Source organism: Mauremys mutica, unplaced genomic scaffold (assembly GCF_020497125.1).
Source record: "Mauremys mutica isolate MM-2020 ecotype Southern unplaced genomic scaffold, ASM2049712v1 Super-Scaffold_100036, whole genome shotgun sequence".
Taxonomy (NCBI): Eukaryota; Metazoa; Chordata; order Testudines; family Geoemydidae; genus Mauremys; species Mauremys mutica.
The window spans coordinates 1,698,207-1,719,317 of NW_025423256.1; the positions used below are offsets into that span (position 1 = coordinate 1,698,207).

Genomic DNA, 21,111 nt, shown 5'->3' on the forward strand with positions numbered 1-21,111 from the left:
CCTCCGTTCCCCCCCTCCCCGGCTCGCATACTCACCCCCCACCACTGCCCGCCCGCTCGCCGCCTCAGCCTCCCACCCCCCTAGCCAGTGATGAGCTGCCAAAATCTTAACAACCAGTTTCCTCCTCACCCCACATGGGGGTTGTGGCCCACTCCTGCCCCATGGGACTCCTGCCCCATCCAACCTCCCACGTTCCTCGATCCCCCCCGGGGCCCCCACCCCATCTACCCTCCTTCCCTGTCCCCTGACTGCCCCCTGCCGCCCCATCCAACCCCTCCTCTCATTCCTGATAGCCCCCCGGGACCCTTGCCCCATCGAACCACCCCTTCTCCCTGTCCCCTGACGGCCCCTGGAACCCCTGCCCCTGACGGTTTGTGCGGGAAGCCTGGGAGGGCTGAGAAGCAAATGGCGGCTTCGTGCTCAGGCCCAGGGAGGCAGAGGGGAGGTAGGTGAGCTGGGGTGGGGAGCGGTTCCCCAGTGGCCCCCCCGAGTTACCTGCTGCGGTGTGGGCGGCCCCCCTGCCCCAGCTCACCTCGTCTCCGTCTTCACCTTGCTGGGCCTGAGTGCGAAGCCGCCACACGGCTTCTCTTCCCTCCAAGGCTTCCTGTGCGAACAGCTGATTAGCAGGGGGAGGGGGGAAAGCGAGGCGGGGCATTCAGGGGAGGAGGCGGAGCGGACGGCTCACCTGCCCCCCCGCCACTGCCTGCCCTCTCACTTCCTCAGCCCCCACCCTCACCTGCTATTGTGTCATACAGGAGGCCTGTGATATGCAGGGGGTCAGATTAGATGCTCTAATGGTCTCTTCTGGCCATAAAGTCGACTCATTTCTGAAAGACTGAGTGTAGCATTGGGAGCAGCGTCTGATGTTTCCCTGTCTAGCCGGCTTGCTGCCTAGAACGAACGCTCCTTGAGTGGGGTGATCCACCTGGAGTAGCTCAAACCTCCAAAGTGCCTGGCCAGGGGCAGGACATTGGCACAGCAAGGGAGGGGTGCGGCAGTGACATCACAAAGGCCTTTTGCAGGACCTCAGCCTATTGGTCCAAGGTGGTGGGGAGGTGGTGACCTCACAGAGAGATGCTGACATCAGCCAGGCAGGACAGGGGCGACGGGCCAGGGAAACCTCAGAGACCCCTGTGGTTTTGCTGCAGCAAGTCTCCTTCTCCAGGTCTCTCTCTGAGGACTGAGAGAGTATTCGGGTTCACGGACGTGAGCGCCAGGAGGAACCTCTTTCGAGTTTTCTCTTTCCCTTTTAGTGATTTTACTAGAAAACACCAGGAGGGATATGTATGTGTGTGTGTGTGTGTGTGTTGTGGGGGAGGGCTCGACAGCTCTCACTGTGGGAGGTCCACCCAAAAATGTGGGTCTGAAATAGTGCTCGGGCAGTCAGGGCCAGATTAACCTTTTGTGGGCCTCAGCACCAAACATATTTGTAGGCCCCTATGTAGTCACTGTGGGCTCCGAGTGTGGGCCTGGTGGGGCAGTGCCATTGGTGCCATAGCATACCCGCTACTGAACCTCAGAGACATTTTTCATTTTGATCACACACCTCTCCATGACTGTATGCATTGCCATACACAGCTCCCTCAGCCCCCGGGTTTTCTTATTGAGCTGTACACCCATGTGGGTTTACCAGTGTCCACAGTGAGCAGAACTTTCATAGTGATCAAGGAAACTCCCCACAGATTTATCTCCTTCCTCATTCAGACCTTCTCTAGCCATGTCTCCAGTACCCCCCATGTCACCAGTCACGGCATGTGGTCCTAGTCTCAGCTCAGTTCTAAAGCCAGCAGATACCTGATCAGTTCTGACAGATCCCCCCCCCCGTCAGCCCCCATCCTGCCATGTGAGCCAGCCACCTGCAAACACCATCTCCCCAAAGTCAGGACTTAGCCCTTGGGAATCTGAAGCCACCAGCCTCTCTCCCTCTGCTCCCATCTACATGCTAGTCTGCTACCTGGTCACCACCACCTCTCCCCATGCTTGTTTCCTTTCCACTTTGGACATGCTCCCACCCAGCTGGAAGCTCCCTCTGCCAGCCTGACCTGCTCCCTCTTTCCCTGCTCCCCCTGACATCCCTGTCCTACTGGTGACCTCTGTTCCTTGAGGTGAACTCCAGTGTCTATAGCTGCTCTAGCTTTATGGCCCCCAGTAGTCACAGAGCCACCTGCAGCTTCTCTGGCTACAGCCATGGGGCCAGTTCCCAGAGGCCAGCCTTAGCCAGCTGCAGCTACTAGCCGCAGGAGGGGTGGCAATGCCAGGGCTGAGCATGCTTGAACCTTGCAACGGCAGCACTAGGGACTCTAAATCCTCAGCCCTGGCCCTAGGCAGCTGCAGACTCTGGAGTTAGGCACTTCCCTCCTCTAAGCCATGGCTTTAAATACCTGAGAGTCCCATCACCTGCAGCAGAGGCCACCAGTTCTCATGCCCCACTTAGCCAGCACCTAGTCGTGCAGAAAGTGCAGCCTGAGTGATTTTGGAGGCTGGGGTGGCAGGAGGTTCCCGTCCCTGAGCAGCAGCCCTGCAACAAGCGCAGAGTTGGGACATTAGCTGTTACTGACAAGGCTTGTCTGTGATCTTTTATTATCTCATTGTTAGGTGTAAGAAGTATAAACTGTTCAATAGGTTCCATTAGTTGGTTAATAAGATGTTTATGAAGTAAATCACTGGCTTTACAATAAGATCCAATCTGGAGCATATGAACTATTGACCCCTGGACTCCATCTCTGAGAGGGGACTTGTTTACCATCAGGGGACAGGCTCAAACCAGTCCAAACCGGTTTTTCCCGCCAAAACCAGCCCTCAGCGTTCCATCTCCTCAGCACTTTTCCCGCCACAGAAGTGATATAAGGACGTGCTCAGCGCCTGCGCGGGGCCGCCCCCCCCAGCGACGGCCCCTCCACGGTCGGGTCTTCCCAGCGCTCCCGAGCCGGAGAGCGACGAGCCCCCTCGGTCCCGCCGTGAGACTGAGGCACAGGAGGCCTGTCACCCCCATTCCTGCCATCCTGCATCCCTGGTGTCCAGCCTCCCACGGAGCCCCCCGGGGAGTGAGAGACCCCGGGGGGGGGCACTGGGGCTGGGCAGGAAAGTGACTCTGCCCCAGGGAACCTGGGAGAAGCCTCCGAGCTGCCTCAGCCCCAGTGGGATTTGGGGGGCAGAGACTGGGGCCTGGCGGGGGGGATCCCCTGTGGTGTGGGGGGAGATGGGGAGTGTCAGGCAGGGAGGGGAGAAGCTGGAGTTGTGGGGGGGGAAGGTCGGTGGGACGCGGGGGGGTGTTGAACTGTCTTTGGGCAGCCAGGAAATTCCCGGGGGGGGGGTGGCGGGCGGGCGAAGGGGGGAGGGGGGTTAATTGGATCCTGTCCCTGTTTGTGCCACTTGCCTCTCGCCCTGATACAAATTCTCTCTAGTTCTGCCCCTTTTCTCGCTCAGTGTCTCACACGGGGCTATAAAATCTGGGGCGATTCCCCCCTTTCCCCTCCAATGATCAGCTCTCCCGTCCCCCCCGATTTCCCCCGTTCTCCCCATGAGTCTCAAACGTCAGTTTAAAATCTTCTTTAGTGAGGGGTATTTTCCCACCCATTTTATCTGCAGCGATTTGTTTAGGTGGGAAATTGTTGCCCTGAGTCATTCCCCAGCACATGGCTGCCCCTGGAGTGGGGGTGGGATGGCTCAGTGGTTGGAGCACTGGCCTGCTAAACCCAGGGCTGGGAGCTGACTCCTTGAGGGGGCCATTTGGGGATTTAGTTGGGGATTGGTCCTGCTTTGAGCAGGGGGTTGGGCTAGACACCTCCTGAGGTCCCTTCCAGCCCTGATCTTCTAGGAGATGCCGGGTCTCTGCCAGGGCAGGGAAGGGAGGCGCACGTGTCCCCGTGGGGACTGCCCAGACCCCCGTTTCCCAATCCCAGTTGTTGCCCCCTAACTACCAACACAGTTGCCCCCAACCATCAGTTGCCAGTCACCCGCCCGTCCCCCACTGCTGCCCCCTTCCCTCATCCAGGAATCTTTCAGCTCCCCCGTCCCCCTCCCTTTTAATCAGCTCCTCAAAGGGCTCCCTGCTGCCCATGGGAATGGTGGGGGTGGGGCAACCATCATTTTGTGTTTATGTATTGGACAGTCGTATAAAATCCAGTCCAACAGTCCCCCTTTTCCACTAGTTCGTTAACAGCAATATAAAATCCCCTCAGATCTTGGTGTTTTTCTCTCATGTTATCAAATACGCAGTTTGTGACACATTTGCTTTGCAAATCTCAAAGATTCATATAAAATAACCTAAACGTTTGCCCCACTGCTCTCTAGTTTTCTGTTTCTAATTGGATATGCCCTGAGATTTCCCCCTGTCTCTCTAATTATAAAATACCAAGAAAATCTCAGATTTACACCTTTTCTCAGATTCTTGAACCTGGATATAAAATGTTTGCAAATGTTGCCCATTTCCTCTTTATTCATTTATCAAATATTGATGTGAAACACTCAGATTTTACCTCCTATCAACAACTGATATAAAATCCCTTTGATTTTCCACTTGTCTCTCTATAATTTGCAAAATGGATCCAAAATCTCTCAGATTTCCACCCTTTCTCTTTCATTTCTGAACGTTGGTCTCAAAGCTCAGGTTTTGCCTGAATTCCAGCAATTCAGGCAATTTCTGAGTTTCTGAATTCCAGCAACTTCTCCTTTCTTGCCTGTTGCCCTGAATCATTCTCCATCCTGGATGTTGTAGGTGGTAAAATTGCCCAGAGATCATCTTTCCCATCTCCTTTGTGAATCATTTGGTCCCTCCTTTACCTCTGTTAAAATGTTTGCTGATGAAAGAGACCAGCCAGATATTTAATACCCATCAAAGCCAGAGGCCTCCCCCTGTTTGGGGGATCAGTGGTTCCCAGCTGGTAAAGGGAGAGTTGGCTGGACCCTTTTCTTTTCTCCAGCTGGCACGGGATGAGAAGGTCACTCTGAGTGCAGTGTGAGTTGAGAAGTATCCCAAGCCCCATGGCAAATGGCCTCTGTGAGGGGTTGATTCCCACACTGCTAAGATGTAGCCACCTCTGGGGTGGATCCATGGTGGCCATTATTTGCTAGTGACAGGCATGAACATTTCTTACCTATTTTGTCCCTCCAGGCCTTCCATACTCCAGTTCCAGAGACATCCCCCAGGGCTCCCTCTGCCTGTGTGACTGGCCAGCAGGGGGCGGTGGTCACTTTCTATCCACTTCTCAGGCACTGTGAGGTAACAGTGTTGCGGGGTGGGGGTGGGGCTGTGTGGGGAGATAGCAGCTGAAGGGGGATTGTGGTGGGGGAGGCCTCTGGGTGGCTGGGCAGGGGGTACCCTAGTGAGGTTGGTGGGTTCTGGAGATTTGGGGATTCAGGGGGTGGTTGTGATGTGCCCAGCCCTGAGGCTGTGGGTCCTGGAGGTGGGTATCGCTGGGGGCCTGGGGGCTGCAGAACAGCCGGGGTGGGCGTCTCTTGGGGAGGCGGGACAGGGGGTTAGAGGGAGCCTGGTGCTGTGCCAGGGGCTCTGTCTGGGCTTCCCCCGCAGACTCCTGGGATCGCTGCCCTGCCCAGTGCACAGAGTGTGTGTGGGAGAATCCCCGGCGCTAGGCCAGGGGGTGCCCCTGTAAAGCACCAGGGGATCCCACAGGGGGGAGGAGGGGGTGCCAGGCAAAGGGCAGGGCAGATCCTGCTGGAGGGCAGGGGGGGATCCTAGGCAGGCAGTGAGGGACTGAGTTCCCAGTGGGGGTCCCTTTTGGGGGGTCTCTGGCTGCTGGGGGCTCTTGGTGGGGGGAACCCTTTGGGATTCCCAACCTGGCAGTGATGGTCTGGTGGGGGTTCTCTGGCCGGTGGGGCTCTGAGGGGTATCTGAGCTCCCTGGCCAGGGACGCTGGGGGCTGGGTCCCAGGGAATATCTTGGGGGGGGGCGGGGCTGGGGCTCTGTGGGCTGCTCCTGACCTCGCTGCTTTTCCCTGATTAGCTTATGCCAGAATCCTGGCTCCAAGCACTGCCTGACATTCCCCGGCCAGGCCCAGTCACTGTGATAACTTTCTAGCCACTTATCAGACACTGTGAGGTGAAATCACAGATTTTTGCTCTTCAAAACTGCAGGAACTTCCAGTTCTATTGTCCTAGATTGTCCAGTCCATTGTCCAGTCCTTGTCCTGGATCTGGGGGATGAGGGAGGTGGGAGGGGGGTCAGCACTGCCGCACAATGGTCTCTTCCACAGCATTCTGGACTCATTCTTTCTGAACTCTGGTTTCATTGAGACCATTGTTAATCCAGAGTCACTGTATGGAAAGACAAGGAGTGACTCCAGATGGACAGTGGGGCAAATGAGATCAGCAATTCTCCCTGTGAGGAGGGGCTCTCATTAGCTGCTCTCCCCAGAGGGCTAAAGGAGGGAAGCTGCTCAAACGCTCTGTCCCTCTCTGCTCAGGAGGTTGGGGTCCAGCTGCAGCCTCCATTGTGATCTGGGAGACCAGGCTTAGCAGCTGCTGCTCCCCCAGCGGGGTTCTGTGCTGGGAAGTGACCTGAATTAAAGCTGCTTCTCTGCCCGGCCCAGGGGATGACTTTCTCCAGCTGGTCCTAGCCCCCTAGGGTAGCCCTGGGCCCTGTTAATACTAAATTCTGAGCAAGAGTCTCCAGGTAACTGACAGACCTCAGGGAAAGTGCTGGGGACTGGCAAGAAAGTGACTGCACAAACAGCCCCTCCTTATTTCTCCTCCCAGTAGCAATTGCCAGGAGAAAATCCAGCCCTGGGAGAGCAAAGCCCCCAGGAATGGGACTTTCCCAGCCAGAGGGGCAGGGAGAGAGGACGGGAAGGAGAGACTGAAAGGGGCAGTGGTAGAAATGAGGGGGGAGAGATTTCTAGCTCTCTAGTCCACCCAGACACATGTATTGCTGCATCCCTGGGCAGAACCACTTTCCAGTGAACAAAACAAGGATCAGAGAGAGGAAAAGCCAGTTCCTGACTCCATATTCCCCCAGCTGGGGTGTGGCTACCGTGGGGTCAGTGTCCGAGGGAATCCCCCACAGTGACTCCTTTGGTTTCTAGCCTTGTGTTCGGAGACTTTGTTAAGGGGTGAGGGGAGGGAGAAGGGAGGTTAAAAATGTGTCTGTGGGCTTAGCCTGGCAGGAGGGGCCAGGTCTACATTGTAATAAACAGATTGAGCATTTCCCAGCATGGCAGAATCTAGGGTGTCTGTCTGCAGGGAAAGGGCCTGGGGGAATTCTGATGTGAAATTAACTAAAACTGGTTCTGAACTGCCCACAACTGCCCTTCTCCCCCAGACAGGCTGCAGAATGACGTCCATGTTTTGCTCCAGCTCATCCCAGCCTGGCGTGGGACAGGGAAGAGAAATGGCTGCAGTGGAGCCAACTCAGGTAGAGATTATCGGGGGGTTGCTGGTGGGTTCCTGCTGGAGGAGAGGGACAGCAAATACACCGGAGATGGGAAGGTTTGCACAGTCTGGTCTGAAGGTTGGAGCGGGGCAGGAAATGCACAGGGTGGGGAAAGGGAGGAGGCCAGGGTGTGGCAAACCTGCTGGGAGTTATTTAATAAGTGGCCTAGATTCTAGGAACAGACCCAGGAGGTTGGGAGGTGGAAATGCCCTAATTTGTGAAGAAAGAAAATAGCCCACCTACATGGAGCTAGTCAAACTCACCAGACTCCCAGTGCTGGAGCCTGACCTCACTAACCAACAGCTGCTGTGAGATATGAAGGGGGCACCCCTGAGTCAGGCTTATTGGAGCTGCCTCTCCCTTCATATCCCGCTCCTCACAATGGGGAGGGTGTTGGGCTTCCTACCAGGGAGCTCTCCCTGGACCCTGCTAGGGGCTCCATCTCCTGAATCAAGTCAGTGGCCAGTGGGCGTGTGATGGATCTGCTGGGAGAGACAAGGGGCTCTCTCTTCGTCCCCTCACCCTGGTATTTGCTGGATACGCTGAGCGGGGTGGGGGTGGGACTCTGAGTGGGATCCACCCAGAGCTTCCATTTGATTCGCTCCTCTCTGCCACAAATAGTGGGGCTGTGAATGGGGAAAGAGGTCCTGAGTGTTGGACTCTCGCTCTTTCAGGGGCCGGTGACCTTCGAGGAGGTGGCTGTGCATTTCACCAGGGAAGAGTGGGCTCTGCTGGACCCCGCTCAGAGAGCCCTCTACTGGGATATCATGCAGGAGAACTATGAGACTGTGACCTCGCTGGGTAAGGGTTCTTGTCCCCTCGGTTCTTGGAAGGGGAAATGAAGAGTTAAGGTTCACACCAGCCCCACAATGCCACCTCTACTCTCACCTGTTTCTGCATCACCCCAATATGCCAGTGACAAACACACACACTACCAGAGACCCTCCCATGCTGCAGAACATGTCTTAGGTTGGACATTAGGAAAAACTTTTTCACTAGTAGGGTGGCGAAGAACTGGAATGGGTTACCTAGGGAGGTAGTGGAATCTCCTTCCTTAGAGGTTTTTAAGGTCAGGCTTGACAAAGCCCTGGCTGGGATGATTTAGTTGGGTTTGGTCCTGCTTTGAGCAGGGGGTTGGACTAGATGACCTCCTGAGGTCCCTTCCAACCCTGAGATTCTATGATTCTTAACACTTCGGGAACACAGCAGAGGAGCAGTATCACAAAGTGTCAAATAGCTCCTCTTTACTCAAGTAAAACTGGGGGTTAGGTCCAGCATAACGAACAGAAGCTTCCTACCCCCGGCCTTCTCTCAAACCCTGAGCCTTGTCTATCCAAACTAGAATGTGCTTGGGGTGTAACAAGCAGGCGGCTGGAGTCAGAGCTGCCGGTCCAGGGTTACTTATCACACACACACTCTGTGCGTCCTTGAATGCTGCCTGAGGGTATCCAGACAGGGGATCTCCAGCAGCAGAACACTGAATCTCACCCAGGATTACAGATGACACAACTCCTCACTGCTCTGGATTGCACCCCAGCATGTGAAAATGGCCTAGGTTGGTAGTGACATTTCTTGAGACATGCAGAGTCTTGCTCCCATATCACCAGGTGTAATAACAATAACAGGAAAGGCCGAATATGGAAAACTGATTGTTCAGCTTGCTTTTGACCTGCATCATATTTTGCAATATATTCCAAATAAGGAAATTAACATGCAACATATGTGTCATTGTTTGGGGTTTTAAGCTTTAAAAGGCTTATGTGATTTTTAGCTCAGGGGGACAGTATTCCAATAGCTGTCGCCCCCTGCGCACTTTTAACCAAGAAAAGAGCCTCAGGCTGAGCTGATTCAAAATCAATCGTGTGGTCGTTTTCCACAACAGCTTCAAGAGGTCCCTGTGATGGAATGTAAATGTCTTCTTCACACCTTCCCCCTGCAGGAGAATGGCTGTTTGACCAGCTGTTTGCCTGGCTGTCTCTGAGGAACTGCTCTGTGGGTGTTCCCCAGAATTGTAACTTTTTCAGTAATATCATATAGTAAAATCTCATAACTTTACATACAGTGTTACTACATATTTTAACAGGAGGATAATATTCAGTAAGTTATGCGTTTTCAAATGATACCTCACAAGCCATACTGCGTACAAAATTGATCATAATTTTCTAGAAGAGTGAACACAAGGGTATAGACAGACACAGTGTCTGTGTGTGTGTGTTCCCAGCAGATATGTGGGTATTTCAGTCCCTCATAAGCACAGTGTTCGGCATCTTCAAGGACCTGAGGAACTGGTCCTGGGAATTCATTGGTTTACCAAGTGTGACACTGTATGGAATTGTGAGACACTTTGATATTAATAATAAAATAATAATATAATCTGATAAAATTGCAATGAATCGTGCTAGATATGCCATGTAAGGTGTCAGGGAAATGTTATGATTTGCCAAGTATGATAATTTTGTTTCTATGTTTGTATCACCTTTGTATTGTGAGTTATAGATATGTAGGGTATATCTGTATTTCCAGACTTGTGCAGTGTTTCTGGGTGACACCCCCAGACATATTGACATCAACACTGCCTAGCCTGTTTGATGGCCCATTGAGGGTCATCAGCTGTACAATGAGCCCATTGAAAGGACCAAGGGAATACGCCTATTGAGTCAGCAAGACATGCTGGGGTATGCCTGTGTAATGAGAACTTCAAGGCCTTTCCATGCCACGTGCTGTGAATCTTGTGTTTGGGACACAGGAAGTACAGGCCACATGGCAAAAGAAATATAAAGGGCAGCTGCATCATCTCCATTTTGTCTTCAATCCCCCTTCCTACTCTGGAGCAACTTCTCTACAAACTGAACCCTGGAACAAAGGACTGAATGACCCATCCAAGCTGTGGATGCGTTCCAGACGGACTTTCAAGCCAGCAATTCACCAATACTGCTAAGAACCTGATATATCCATTTTGGAATGTATCTGACTGCTTTCCCATTTAACTTCTTTCTGTCTTTCTTTTCTTTAAACCTTTTGTTTAGACGCTAAAGGATTGTCTGGAAGGATGGAATTTTGGGTAATATCCAAACCTATACTGACCTGGTGATGTGGCTGACCCTTTGGGGTCAGAGGAACACTTTGTTTATGTGAGCAGAGTTTTTAAATAACCTCTCACTGTACTGGACCTAGCTGCTGATTAGGAGTCAGAGAACAGGGATGCAATAAAGGGGGCCGTGTGATTTCTTTTTTCAGCTTCTCGATTACCCGCATGGGGGATCAGAAGCACAGTTGGTGACTGGTCGGTGAGTTTAACTTCAGTGTTAACCACCATTTTTGGGAGCATCTGCTCTCCCTTTTTCAGCCTGCCCTAACTTTGGCATTTTCAGTGAGAACTGCCCCTGGCCCACCAGGTCACACTAAGCACTGAAGTTAAATTAATAGAATGTTTTTTTTATGACCAAGTCTTATGAAATCAACTGAACTCCTTTTATTTTCTTTCATCTGAGCAGGGTTTCTAGTTTTCCAGCGTGATGTTATCTCCCAGCTGGAACAAGGGGAAGACCCATGGGTCCCAGACCTCCAGGGTTCAAAGGAAAGAGAGATCCTGAAATCTCCCTGCACAGGTGAGGAAACATTAAACCACCTCAGAATCTGTAAGTGCCTGAAGGAAACATCTGGATGCCCAACAAAGCCCTTGGGGAGGTCTCTCAGTTCATTATTGTCCCTTGCAGGGGTCATATCCTCAGGGTAAATATAGTTCATGGCTTCCTATAGATCCTAGCAGACACCAGGCAGTAGCTTCCTCCCTTCCCCCTGCGTATTTGGATGGGATGTGAAGGCTGAATTCATCCCCCTCCTCTCTCCTATTTGGGGGAAGAGAAAAACAGCTCCTGATTTTTATTTGACCTGTCTCCAGCACTTGTTTTTGTTTGGTCTTCCCCTTTCCATCCCTGTTTGATGTTTCTCTCTCTATCACAGCAGGTGATGCAATGGCATGTGAGAAAGAGGAGCAGAATTCTCAGCCTGAAAATGTTGAGCCAGTGGGTAAAAACAGAGCATTATCGCAAAGATCGAAAAGGAATGTGTCCAGGAGTCATGAGCAGGGAAAATCCTGGGAGATTCAGCACAGACCAAAAACAGATCAAGGAAACCAGCCAGGGAAGAAAGTGGATAAATTTATTTCTTCTTGGGGAACTCAGAAGATCCTCATGGAAACCACAACACAGCAGGATATCCTCAGGCGAAAGAGAAAAAATACATGCAGTGAGTGTGGAAAAACCTTCTCTCACAACTCAGCCCTTTCTGTACATCAGAGAATCCACACAGGGGAAAGGCCCTATGAATGCACTGAGTGCGGGAAAACCTTCAATCGCAGTTCGCACCTTATTAGGCATCGAACAATCCACGGAGGAGAGAGCCCCTAGGAATGCAGTGAGTGTGGAAAATGCTTCACTAGCAGCTCAAACCTTAGATTTAATTTACTCTGGTTCCTCAACTGTTGCTACAGCTCTACTACCCATCAGTCCAGAAACTGAGAGAAATGGAGAGTTCCAACCATTGTCCTTTTAGTATCTTATTGTTCCTCTCTCTGTTTTTTGTGCTGGCCTTTCTATTCTATCATTTTCTGCCTTTGTTTAGTTGGTAACAGTTGGTTTCCATCACTCACGTTTGTTTGTTTAAATCTCTATCTGTTGTTAAATAAATTTTTTGCTTGTTCGATAACTGTACTCAGGTGCTGTGTGAAATACAGTAGCAATGGTCCACAGTAAAACTAGTAACCTGGGATACTTGGGGAAGAGCGGATCTGGGATTTCATCGAGTATCTGGTGATCCGGGCTGGACCCCAGAGGGGGACACATTGAAGGAACTCAAGGGTTAAGGTGGCTGCTGTTGCTCAGAGGAGGGTCCTTGAGTTCCAGCAGGCTGGTGAGTTTGGTCACTAACATCCAGCTGCCAAATGCAAAACTCCCTCTTCCTTGTGGCAGGTGGCAACAAGGAGACTCACAGTCCTCAGCACCCTGAGAAGGGTCACAATGTGTCTCTATGTTGATTCACCTGTCAAATTCACACAGGGAAAGCTCCCGATAGCACAAAACTCTGCCCTATAAAATCATGGAACATGTGCTCTTTGCTCTGTGAAAGCATGTAAAGAATCCAAGCGCTGGAGGACAGGGTTTGGGTCCAGAGCGACCTAGACAAATTGGAGGATTGGGCCCAAAGAAATCTGAGGAGGTTCAACAAGGACAAGTGCAGAGTCCTGCACTTAGGACGGAAGAATCCCAAGCACTGCCACAAACTGGGGACTGACTGAGTGAGGGGGGATTTGATAGCAGCCTTCAAGTACTTGAAAGAGCAGCAGTGTGGGCTTTCTCCTTGCCACTTTTGCTGGGCTGGGCAGGCAGCCTGGAGGCCTTTCTAGAAGAGAATTGGGAACTGAGTTAGAAAAACCAATGTGAAAACCAGAACCTCAGGTTTAGACTCATTCATTTATAATATTAAATCTTCAATTCTAGTGTCACAGTCAATACAATTGCTTCAGCCTGATTGTAACAGGGCGGTACTCACCCCTGCGGCGCCTCCTGCTGGTGACTCATGGAATTAGCTCAGTCCAGCACCGGAGCACCCTCTGCAGGCCAGTGATCCACCTGTTCCTCTGGCCCCCGGGTCCCTCCCTGGGCCCAGTGCCCCTTTCTCTGGGGTGCTGCCCCCTGACAATAACCCCATCTCTCTGGGTCTCCCCTCCTTAGGTAACCCTCACCCTCTATCCCTACCTTGCCTCAGTGTATGGCTACTGCCAGTCATTGTCTAGCCCCCCACTCTGGGCAGGCTGCAGTCTCAGCCAACTCATCCCTGGCAAGGAGGGTTTGGACCTGCTGCTTTGTCCTACCCCTGGGCCGCCCTCTGCAACCCACAGTACCTATCGGCCCACTCCTAGGCCGCAGCCTGGGGCTTTCTAGGCTGGAGCTCCCCGGCTCCTCAGCCTTCCCCAGCCCTGCTGCACTCAGGTACCTGGTCTCTCTTTCCCAGCAGCTAGGCCCACCTCTCTCTGAAGGCAGAAGAGAGACTATCTGGGCTCCTAGCTTCCCTGCCTTTTATAAGGCCCTGCTCCTCAGTTTGGGGCGTGGCCCCCAGCTGCAGCCACTTCCCCAATCAGCTCAGCTCTGTCAGGCCACTTTTAACCCCTTAAAACCCCGGAGCAGGGTCCACCCTGCTACACTGATAGTTGCCCAAAGGGAAACTTAACTTCCCTCCAACGGGAGTGGGGAGAAAGCACTTTTCAGAGTTCAAGACAGACAAGGCAGGTGAGGGTAAGAGCTTGCAGAGGACCAACCTCTGTTGGTGAAAGAGACAAGCTGTGGAGCTAACCCAGCACCCTTCTTCAGTTCTGTGTAGCCTGGAAGGTCGTCTCCTCCATAACCAGCAGTTAGAACATAAGAACAGCCACACTGAGTCGGACCAGTTCATCTAGCCCACTCTCCCGAAAGTGGCCAATGCCCGGCGCCCCAGAGGACCCCTGGGACCAACATGGATACAACACCACCACAAACAAGGTTAAAAGTCAATGCACAGGGGAGAAGCATCTTGTGTTTCATTCCTTATGTCCTAGTCCCATCGTGCGGCCATTTCCTTTTCTTCTTTTCTGTTAAAAGCTTTGGTGTTTTGCACAGAAACATTATTTCCCCAGGAGAGACCCAGGAGTGGGGGCTGCATTCCTGTGCCAAACAGTCACTGGAAGGGGGCAGACAAAGGCCTTAAGGACGAGGCGTCCCTCACTGTCAAAAGATCATCTCCCTCCTGCAGGTCACTGGCAGCCTGAATTGTTCGTTATCCTCCCAGAGTCTGGGGGCTGGAATCAGCACTACCCAGCCCCTCCGTATGTAGCAGGAACAAACACAAACCTGGTCTTTAAAACAAGCTGTCCCCTTCCTTCTCAGGGAAGATTTTTCTGTGATTGAAGTTGAGCTTCAGTTCCCCTCTCCTAGGGGTGGGGCGGGTGTGGGGCCAGCTCCCAGTGAGATCTGTTTTCACCATTGCCCCCTTTCAGTCACTCTGGGATCCTAACTCTGCTCCCAGCTGTTAGGCAGCTTCCAGCCCATCCACTCTGTTCATTAACTTCATGGTCATGTGTCACCCCCTTTGCCAGCACACAGAGCCTGCAGGAAAGCTACTCCTGCCAGATGCATTGGTGGTATAGTGGTGTGTGTAGGTGTTTTCCAAGCAATTCATCTGGGTTTGATTCCCAGCTAATGCAATAATGGTTTTTCTCTTCTGTTTCCTCATCTGGAAGTGGTTTAATTTCAGTCCCATTGTGTTACAATCACATTATCTATAGAATGAGACAATAAATGTGTCAAAGTCCAGCAGGTCATACAGGCTGGAGGCACACAAGGGGCTGGAATATGTCATCTGAGAAAGACAGAACCCTTGGAAACCTGCATCTCCCATCCCCTGGCCTTGTGTGTTATGATTCCAGCTGCGTGAGCTGTTTGTAGGATGTTCCGGCACAATGGGGAAATGAAGTTTTGAGTCAGTTTTTGCTCCTGCAGATTCCTTTGCTGTTATAATTATAATGACATGAACAACAGGGAGGCAAAATAAACATAAACCCCAAATTGCAATACAGGTGGGGAAAGAGACGATCACGGTTAAGCCAAACACATCAAAATAAAAATTAATACTAAAAAAGGGGAGAGGGGAAGAGATTAGGTATGTGGAGATCCCCTTGATATTTCAATGCACATTGTTAGAATCAAAGTTCAGACTTGACACTGGAAAACTACCTGTCTCTCTGAACACCTGTGATGAGCAAGATGGAGTTGGGACACCTGTTCTGCTTCAATCATTTATTGTCTCTCTGTTCTCTCCTTCTTCCCCCAATTCCTTGTCTCCAATGTCTCTGCCTTTCTCCTCTTGCTCCCTCTCCCCTGCCCTTTCCAGGAACTCACAGTCTACAGCATTTAGGACAAGCCAGAGCTCCCATGTTCTGCACATGAGCCTGTGTCAGAGGACGTGTGACCCAGGTCAGAACCAGTCACCAGAACAATATGACCCTTTATGGGCGACTTCTCTGCCTGCTCTGCAATTTACATCTCCCCTCTCCCCCCACCACCCGCAAACAGGGTGGGGTACAGCTCTGACTGAGAGGCCTCACAGGAGAAATTTCAGCCCAAAGACAAATTTGTGTGAAATGTTGAGAAATGAAGAGCCCCCCAAATCCCCAGAACTCTAGTGTCACCCCCATGGCACCAGCACAGGGAACCCAGTGAGATGGGGTTACAGAATACAAGGGGGGAGGCAGCAGGGAGAGAGGTGACAGGGAATCTCTTTTTTTCTTTCTCTCGTCACTTTCTGTTCTTCTCTTTCCTTCCAGGAACTGCAGTCACAGCAGGGAGGGGTTTGTCTCCGTGTCTATCACGGAGGTGGTGGAAGTGACGGATTCTGTCCATCCTGTTAGCCATGGCGTTATCTTCATCTTCAAATACCTCTCAGGACATTTAACAGAGGGAGTGAACCCCCCGAAAATGGCTCCCTGTTGAGGCATTGTACCATACCTGCCCCTGGAGACTGTCTGGTTTTATACTCTTAGAGCTTTTTCTCTTCAAACCGCTTATTCCAATCTCTGGGCCAACCTCCGCATTTCAGAGTTTAGAATTTACTCTCATCACCCTCCTATGGCACTTTCCATGTGAATTGGGCAAAGCAAGTGGGGGAAGCTCCGTGGCTAATGAAAACCAATGCTCTGGGTGAGGCCTGAACTCACACCCACAGCTGTATTTCCCCCTGCATGAGCCACTATAGGTGCTTCTTAGACAAACTTGGGCTGTAGGTGGTTATGTGTGTCTGTGCTTCACCACTTTGGCTGCTCTGTGAAAAGCTGATGGTTCAAACAGAAGCTGGTGGGTTTTTGTTTTGTTTTAAGCAATTAGAGTTTAGTACATTTTAACAGGCAGAAAATGTCCTATTCTGGTCTAGCCCCATTTGACTCCTTCTGTCCATCTTCTTCCTTCGCCCTCAGTGTCTTTCCTTCCCCATTGGGGACATGCAGAGATGAACCCCAGTCAGTCTGTGTCACAGAGAGTCTGTATCTCCTAAGGAATGTGGGTGAAGGATTCCAGCTGAATTAACGCCGCTCACCTGGGTTAGAAACATTTGTTTCTTTCGAGCACATAGTGGGAAATGGGACATTAATTCAGACTCAGGAGGCAAGGCAGAGGCTTCATGCTCTTGATCTCCATGAAGGGAGAGAGGATCCCCAGGAAGGAACAGAGCTTCCTTTAGATTCAAGCTGGGTCTCCTGGAAGTTGGAAAAGACCCTTGGTCACTGAGGATCTCATGGCATCGCGCTGCTCCAGAGGCTCGAGAGTCTTGGGTGCGGGGAGGGTGTCACTGCACAGTCTGAAATGGAAGGGAGGACCCTGGAAGGGAGGGGGAGGAACAGAAAATGGAGAGGAATGAAACAGAATAAATGCCTCTTCTGTCTCCCATCCCCAACCCAGCAAGAACTGTTATCAGTGGGGAAACTCCCCATGATGAATGGCAGAGACCACAGAGACATTTGCCTCATGCTGAGAAGTAAGGTGACCAATCACCAAGTGTGAAAAATCAGAGACTTTCACCAGATGCATTGGTGGTATAGTGGTGAGCATAGCTGCCTTCCAAGCAGTTGACCTGGGTTCAATTCCCAGCCAATGCAATGATATGATGATTCCTCCACTGGGAATTGGTTTAATTTCAGTCACATTGTTTCAGTTTATCAATGGAATGAAAGAATCAGTGTCCCAAATCCCAACAGGTCATTAAACACCCAGTGGAGGAAGAAAGGGGTGGGACTATATAATGAGCAGTTGGAGTCATCCTGGTATTACAGTACTTGGTTTATTTATTTATTTTTAAATTCCTTTACTTCCCTCTCCCTTTTAGACTCAGAGCCTTTAAGGTCAGAAGGGACCAGTGTGATCATCTAGTCTGACCTGCTGCACCTTGCAGGCCAAAAGACCCCACCCACCCACTCCTGGAATAGACCCGGGAGGGGAGGCAGCTCCGTGCTCTGCCCCTACCCCAGGCAGCACATGGAGGCCCTCTGCTCCCCTCCCCCAACGGGTGTGCAGAGATGTGCCAGGAGCACTAAGGTGGCTCCATGCCCACTCTACCTTCGTCCCTCCGTGCCGCTCCCAGAAGTGGCTGGCATGTCCCAGCATCCCCTGGGGTGGGGGGAGTGTCTGTAGCCAATGGGAGCTCTGGGGGCAGCACCTGCAGACACCAGCACATGGAGAGCCCCTGGCCCCACTCATCTAGGAGCTGCTGCCAGAGGGTTGTGTGTACCGGTCACTTTGGGAGCTGCACCACCCCTCCTGCACCCCACCCCCACCCCCAGCGCAGAGCCCACACCCAAATTTCCTCCCAGAGCTTTGCTTGTCGTCCTTTCACCAGAACCATCCTTCTTCTCCTGGGCTGCAAGTAGCCACCCCTGGGAAGCCAAGAGGCAGGCACAGGATTCTGCAAGGTAAGTGTCCCCCAGCGCCGCGATGGACAGTGCGATGAAGGTAAGTCTTCCTGAGGCACAATGAACTGCAATGCAGCGAACCACTGGCCAGGCGGTCGGGGCGAAGGGCATTCACTGGAGGTACAAGCTTGTGAGTGACTCCTGAGCACAGGGCCCCTTCCCCTTTTAAGGACCTGCTCCTCATGGCCTGCGACTGGAGATGACTTGGCTGCATCTGGTGGGTCACACTCCACCTTGGGCAATGTCCATGCTCTGGGTGTGTGAGTGCTGCCTAATGAGAGTCCCAGACACCTTGTCTACCTGGGAGATCTTCTGCTCTTCAACCAGCCCCTTCATCCCACAAGCATTGCAGGAGGGAGCGGGAGGGGGAGGGGGAAAGCCACTTCACAGGCATTCAGAGAGGAAGAGGAGACAAAAATGGGAATGGGGGAAGTATAACAGACCTATTGAGCATAGAAATCACTGCTGCTCCTACAACAGCAGGGACAGGCCACTCGGAGTTGGGAAAAATTAAGCCAGCATGTTTCTGCCTGGTTTTGAACCAGGGACCTTTTGCGTGTTAGGCAAATGTGATAACCACTACACTACAGAAACTCTGGTGCAGGGCTCTGCCCTTCCCTTCATAAGAACAGAAGAATGGCCAGACCAAAGGTCCATCCAACCCCATATCCTATCTGCCAACAGTGGCCAATGCCAGGTGCCCCAGAGGGACTGAACCTAACAGGCAATGATCAAGTGATCTCTCTCCTGCCATCCAGCTCCACTCTCTGACAAACAGAGGCTAGTGATACCATTCCTTACCCAGGCTGCCTAATAGCCATTAATGGACTTCACCTCCATGAATTTATCTGCAAAAATAATGAGGAGTACTTGTGGCACCTTAGAGACTAACAAACTTATTTGAGCATAAGCTTTCGTGGGCTAAAATCCACTTAATCAGATGCATACAGTGGAAAATACAGCAGGAAGCTATATATATACACAGAGAACATGAAAAAATGGGTGTTGCCATCCGCACTATAATGAGAGTGAGCAGTTAAGGTCAGCTATTATCAGCAGGAGAAAAAAACCTGTAGTGACAATCAGGATGGCCCATTTCCCACAGTTGACAAGAAGGTGTGAGTAACAGTAGGGGGACAAATAAACATGGGGAAATAGTTTTACTTTGTGTAATGACCCACCCACTCCCAGTCTTTATTCAAGCCTAATTTAATGGTGTCCAGTTTGCAAATTAATTCCAATTCAGCATCTCTCGTGGGAGTCTGTTGTTGAAGGTTTTTTGTTGTAATATTACGACTTTTAGGTCTGTAATCAAGTGACCAGGGAGATTGAAGTGTTCTCTGGCTGTGTTTGAATGTTATAATTCTTGATGTCTGATTTGTGTCCATTTATTCTTTTATGTAGAGACTCTCTGGTTTGGCCAATGTACATGGCAGAGAGGCATTGCTGGCACATGATGGCACATATCACATTGGTAGATGTGCAGGTGAATGAGCCCCTGATGGCATGGCTGATGTGATTAGGTCCTATGATGGTGTCCCCTGAACAGATATGGGGAGAGAGTTGGCAATGGGCTTTGTTGCAAGGATAGGTTCCTGGGTTAGTGTTTTTGTTCTGTGGTTGCTGGAAAGTATTTGCTTCAGGTTGGGGGGCTGTCAGTAAGCAAGGACTGACCTGTCTCCCAAGATCTGTGAGAGTGAGGGATTGTCCTTCAGGATGGGTTGTAGATCCTTGATGATGCACTGGAGAGGTTTTAGTTGGGGGCTGAAGGTGACGGCTAGTGGAGTTCTGTTACTTTCTTTGTTGGGCCTGTCCTGTAGTAGGTGACTTCTGGGTACTCTTCTGGCTTTGTCAATCTGCTTCTTCACTTCAGCAGGTGGGTACTGTAGTTGTAAGAATGCTTGATAGAGATCTTGTAGGTGTTTGTCTCTGTCTGAGGGGTTGGAGCAAATGCGGTTGTATCTTAGAGCTTGGCTGTAGACAATGGATTGTGTGATGTGGTCTGGGTGAAAGCTGGAGACATGTAGGTAAGTATAGCGTTCAGTATGTTTCCGGCATAGGGTGGTGTTTATGTGACCATCGATTAGCACAGTAGTGTCCAGGAAGTGGATCTCTTGTGTGGATTGGTCCAGGCAGAGGTTGTAGGTGGGATGGAAATTGTTGAAATCATGGTGGAATTCCTCAAGGGTTTTCTTTTCCATGGGACCAGATGATGAAGATGTCATCAGTGTAGCACAAGTAGAGTAGGGGCATTAGGGGACGAGAGCTGAGGAAGCGTTGTTCTAAGTCAGCCATAAAAATGTTGGCATACTGTGGGGCCATGTGAGTACCCATAGCAGTGCCGCTGACTTGACGGTACACATTGTCCCCAAATGTGAAATAGTTATGGGTGAGGACAAAGTCACAAAGTTCAGCTGTGACATTATCGGGGATACTGTTCCTGACGGCTTGTAGTCCATCTTTGTGTGGAATGATGATGGAGCATCTACATAGCCAGACAATCCTGCTGTCAGGGTGCCAATGCCTGAGATGATGGGGCATCCAGGATTTCCAGGTTTATGGATCTTGGGTAGCAGATAGAATAACCCTGGTTGGGGTTCTAGGCTGTCTTATTGCCAAGAGACGGAGAAACTCGGCCAGCCGCAGGGGGTGCATAACACCACCCTAGTGTGGGGGTGACAATGCCTCTGGGATCCTGACACCCCTATTGGTTCCACTGCTGGTTGTTTTCCTTTTCCGGTGGGACTTTGGGCAAGTTGCTCCCCCCTCTAGGGCTCCGTCCCCAGCAGGCAAATGGGGATTTCGTACCTTCCCGCTATTGGAAAGTGCTGGGAGAATCCCCCAGCCACAGCTGCTCTGACAGCGCTAAGCAGCATCTGACCATTCAAGGTCGGAGCGCACTGCCCAGGAGGAGGAGTGTTTGGCTCTGGGGTTTCACTTCAGCCCAGTCTAGAGAGAGGTGCCCAGCCATGGGGTTTGGCTCAAGAAGACCAAGTCCCCAATTCGTTAAGGGCGTTTTGAATTCCAATCCTGAGCTCCAAAGTGCTTGGTGTCACTTGCACGTTTTAGAAGCAGGCTCTCCACTCCATTTTCCAAATCATTCATGAAACTATTGAATAGTACTGGACCCCGGACTGATCCCTGCCGGACCCACGAGGTGCCCCCTCTCCATTGGGCAGCCAAACCTGGAGAAGGGCCCTTGGAGTCTGGGCTTTCAACCAGCTCTGCACCCACG

The 21,111-nt window shown here is 51.5% G+C and overlaps 2 non-coding genes across 2 annotated transcripts; one reads left to right on the forward strand and one right to left on the reverse strand.

The window, feature by feature from the left end:
* The first annotated feature begins 16,994 nt into the window (after window positions 1–16,994).
* TRNAG-UCC lies at window positions 16,995–17,066 on the forward strand. Its single transcript has one exon. It is a non-coding gene; the product is annotated as a tRNA-Gly (tRNA).
* Window positions 17,067–18,397: 1,331 nt separating this feature from the next.
* TRNAV-AAC lies at window positions 18,398–18,470 on the reverse strand. The gene has a single exon. It is a non-coding gene; the product is annotated as a tRNA-Val (tRNA).
* Window positions 18,471–21,111: the final 2,641 nt, after the last annotated feature.